This window comes from Abrus precatorius, unplaced genomic scaffold (genome assembly GCF_003935025.1).
Source record: "Abrus precatorius isolate BTA unplaced genomic scaffold, Abrus_2018 Scaffold6, whole genome shotgun sequence".
In the NCBI taxonomy this organism is placed as follows: Eukaryota; Viridiplantae; Streptophyta; class Magnoliopsida; order Fabales; family Fabaceae; genus Abrus; species Abrus precatorius.
Genome location: NW_020874406.1, coordinates 26055018 through 26060162, shown reverse-complemented (window position 1 = coordinate 26060162; position 5145 = coordinate 26055018).

Here is a 5145-nt window from a genome sequence, read left to right as displayed (position 1 = left end):
TAAAAGAGTGGATCCGCAGGGTCCCAAATGAATTGGCTTATTCGAAAAAAGCCTTGTTCTTTGGAAGATCTATCTCGTGTCTGGTACTGCATGGTTCCACCCTGTAAGAACTCTGAATCATTTTCTTGAAGCTCATCCTCTTCATCATAAATGATCTGCTTGCCCCGAAATGACCTGGCCCAATAGGGAAATCCCAATTCATTGGGCCTTTCGATACAATCAAATAGAAAGCCCCAAGGGCGCCATATTCTAGGAGCCCAAACTATGTGATTGAAAAAATCCTCCTCTATCTGTTGCGGGTCGAGGACTCCTCCCCCTTCTTCAAACTCCGATTCATATTTTTCATGGAGAAATCTCTGATCAACGATAGAACAAGATCCATTTTGAATCATATTTAAGGGATTCCTTGGTTCGGACCGAAGAAGCAATGTCACTCGATCATTATCAAACTGACTGCAATTTTTTCTGTCCGTGAGGATCCCACCAGAGCGCCTTCTACTTCTAATAGGCCATGAACTAGATCAGAATTTATTCTCAACGAGTCCATAAGAATGATCCCATTTTTTTCATCAGGTCGGGTAGAGACCAAAGGTCTTGAGCGACCGATCCGGCAGAACAACTCAAAGATAAAGAAGTATCGTTAATTTCTTCATGCTCCTTCCAAGTTCGAAGTACCATTTGTACAATAAGAATCCCCCTCGTTACATGATTTCTTCTTCATATGATAAATATAGGATCTATGGAGCAATTACTTAGAAGTACATTTTGTGAAACAGCCCTTCCTATCTGATAGAAAAGGACCCATGATCCTGAACGATCTTACCTGAGATCGCAAATCCCAAGTTTGTCTATGAAGAGCAGATCTAATTATATTAGTGTCTAGGATGGATTTTTTTTGTATAATACTAATCGATAAGGCCTCATTAGTAAGTGCTACAAGATCTCGTACATTGGAACCCATAGTTATGGTTATGGACCCGAATCCATTAGTATGGAACATTTTCTTTTCCAAGTGAAATCCCTTAGTATATGAAAGAGTGAAAAAGTGCTTTCGTTGTTGTGGAATAAGAAGCCTTCGTATCTTAATGCATGTATTTAATTTATTCGGAGCTATTAGAGCGGGATCTACTTTTTGGGGAATATGAGTCGAAGCAATAACAAGAATATTTCTAGTGGAACATCTTTCACATCCTGAGAGATAGTTCACTAATAGACCGAGGGATAAGTAATTCGATTCATTCACATCCAGATCATGAATGTTTGGAATCCATATTATGCAAGGAGACATTGCTTTTGCTAATTCGAATTGAAAGGTGATATAAAATCGGTCTATTTCCGGCATCATATCCATAGTTAGCGTATTCATCATAGTTAGAAGCTCCAGCTCCATATCAAGGTCACGGTCGATATCGTCACTATATCAATATCGTCACTATCGTCACTATCATCAATAAGAAACCCTTAGGCTTGTTATCCAGGAACTTTTTCAGAAATACTGTAATGAAAGGAACATAGGAGTTTGTCGCTAGTATTTGACCAAATAGGATCGTCCAGTTCCTATAGAACCTATCACTAAATACCCTAGGGGGGGTAGGGCTAAGCGGAGCGAAAAGGGTTTCCATGAGATGGGAAATGAAAACTATTAGCCCCCACAGGGTTTGTGAATAAGTAATTGTCTGATAATGAGCAAGGAATATCCGTCTTTCTGCTAAACAGGATGTATTGAATCATAATGCATTAGAACTTTTTATGAATGTCAACTAAGTATCGTAAGTAAATTGCTCCCGGTTGTTCAATCATTTGATAACCAGAGTTATTCTTTGATAAATGATCACTATGAGTCAGACTCAATAGAATTTGATCAATCCTTGTTTCTGTCGTTAAGGTAGAGAACTGAACCAAGAATTCTCTTTCTTTATCATCAATCGAATCACTGTTCGAGACCCAGGATTCTATTTTATCATCAATCCAATCACCATTCACGTTTTTTATTTTTCTTATCAAGGAATAGATCGCTTTACTTGTATGACTTACATGTCTCGTATTTCTCGAAAAAGCGATTCGATTGATGGGATTTGGTATGATACTTATGAGATCGATGAGATTCCAATATTTCTTCTTAGAACGTATTGATTTGACCCCATAAGCGGGACCACCACCCCATAGCATGGGGCCACCAGAAGCAGAACCCCGTATTTCTTCTAGAGAATCTCCTAATTGTTCCAGAGCAACTAGAAAGAGATTCTTTAACCAGAAAGAATTCAGTTCAGATGTGGGATACCTATCTAGAAGTTTTCGCAACTCAATCATGTATGATGGAATCATCAAAGATTTGACCTTTTCGAACTCTGTCTGTAACTCACTATAGACTCGAGAAACAAAGAGAAGATGTGTACGAACGAGATATCCAGCAACAAGAAGAAGGAAAAGGATTGAATAGAGGAACTCCCGAACATTTAGCGATCTCAGATGTGTCGATATCAATAGTGATTCATTATTTCGATGAAAAATTTCTTCGGATAGAAGAAGATTATGTAAACAATTACTCGGAATCTCACTTATCAGATTCCATATCTTACTTATCAGATTGCATTGTGAAAGACACAATGGAATCTGAAGAATTCGCCATGATATATCTGATCCATGCATAATATCATGAAAAATGGATACAAATTTTTGGCTGCTACTTAGTATCGGCAATAGGTCTGAAAAAGTATCTAAAAATATGAAATTTATATATTTGTACCCTGTCGAGGTAAGGAACCATGGTATATATGTTTGGAATAGATTCCATTTTGAAAGAGTTGAAAAAGCACTATCTCGTTGAAAGGTTCTATACATCTGCCCTTTCTCAAGGCATTTTTTTGGACAAGGACTCCGTTTTTTCCTCTTTTCGGATGGTAAATATTTCTCAGAACATGGAGTGTGAATCAAACCCATGTTTGAATTGAAATTGAGATACTGATGCAAGTTCTTCCCTTCTGAATCAGGTAGATTCATATCTGAAAGAGATTGACAATAAGTTCTTTCAAAATTGACTATTTGTCCCTCTGTTAGAGGTGTTCCAGAAATGTCTGCGATCGAGTAAATAGCTCTACGAACGAATGGATCGGATCGAATTGGAAAATGGAAAGATTTGTACAAGTTATACCCTTCGTCGCCACTTTGCGGAAAATCGTTAGGTATCAATATGTTAGATACCTGTGACTCGATTGGTGAAATAGTATCTCTCCCCCAAAAAGCATGTTTTTTTTTACCACCGCAAAAAGAAAATATTTTGTTGCGAATGAACAAGATATTGAGGAATTGTCCATACGTAAAATCATTATTATTGATACAGGCCTTTTCCACATAAAAAGGGAATCTTTTGTTACAATAGAAGCAGAAGTGATATCGATTATTCAAAATCGAAGTCGATTTGCTTTATAAAAAGAGGATATCAATGAACTTCTATGAAATGGTTTCACGGGATTCAGCCAATTGTCTTGATCGTGGGATATCGTTGAGAAATAGGAATCCGTGTTATCAAAAGATTTCCTGCAATTCTTTCTAGTATGGAATGAGTCAATCATCCACTTTGGTATCTTATTGAACAAAATGGTGATATTGTTCCTCCATTGATCAAGAATTTCGATTTTTGGGAAGTATCATGGTCATCCAATAATAAGGGTTTCCTTTTTTCAAATGAAAGATTTGAAGACCTATTGATTCTAACAACTGATTACAGAGTGGATCATTCGGACCTTTCAACTCATAGATGTGGATCTCGGACCTATGAATGGGGATACTCCCGAAACTCACAAAGAAAAAAGGAAGTGAGTTAGACAAAAAGAGAAGAAACTTGGACAAAAAAAGAAGTAACTTGGACAAAAAGAAACAAAGTGACTTAAACAAATATTTTTTGTCGATAACCTCAGACCAATCAATCGAATATTGATTAATATGTAATCGATCGAACACTACTTGAAAACGGCTATTCTGCTCAGAAATGAAATGGTCCAAATGTTCCTGGAAATTCTTGCTCCCATTGGACCATTTGTATCTATATGCATTAGGATCCCGATTCATGGATCTCTCCGTTCGAGAAATAAAAATAAGAAGATCGAACCATTTCTTCTGACTCTTTTTCAAATTTGATAAATGTTGGTTGATCGTGTATTTCATTATAGTTCTATGATTCAGAGTATCATTTCCTATTTGATACCTTTGAATTCCATATTCGAAGTTGCGATCGAATCGATTCTTTTTAATGAATCGATTCAATACATTTCTTATGTAACCAGGGATGCTATATTGGATTTGAATCAGATTTCGGATCAATCTATATTGATTGACTGCCTCCATTATGTTGTTGCTAGCAAATACCACTATTTTTGGTTTTGGATCCTCTAAATCATTCCCACAAGAGGTCTGGACCCATTTTTTTATGATCCTTCGATAAAAAGATTCATTCTCTTCATAAAAAAGAGGAGGTAGGACCAATAAAGATTGATTTTTCGATTCATCCCTGGAGTTGAATACCTCATTCAAAAATGGTTTTTGATCCAATCCGGAGGAATCAATAGAAAAAGTCAATTCCCTATGATACACCAGATCCGGCTCGGTTATTGATAGAGTGAATAGATCTGCCATTTCTTGAAATATCTCTTCTGATTCAAAATCGTGGTGTAACGTGTATCCCCCCCTGTTCCGGTCATGGAATAGATGAAATAAACCAAAAAACGGATTTTTGTTCAAGAATGAAATCTTATTGGAACTGTCCAGTTCATCCTTCGGAACCATATCACATCCCGGATCTGATGAAATAGGATGAATTGAGACGGTATTTTGTAAGTACATAATTATCTTGAATATATTAACTATTTCTTTATTTTCCCATCGCCTGGAAAGAACAAAAGAAATATCTTGTTCTTTCTTCAACAATTTCTGATCTCTAGTGGACCTCTCAGTAGGATTCGAACCCAGATGAAGTTCTGACCATCTGTCAGAGAAAAAAGAACGATTGGCTCTTGCAGGATTCCCAAGAAATTCTTCGATTTTTTCCGGAAGCAGATGATTATTCATCTGCTTCTCACGTTCCATGAATAGTCGGCACATTGAGGAATATCCAGAAAGGCTTTTAGGGAATCGCTCTGATTCTATCTC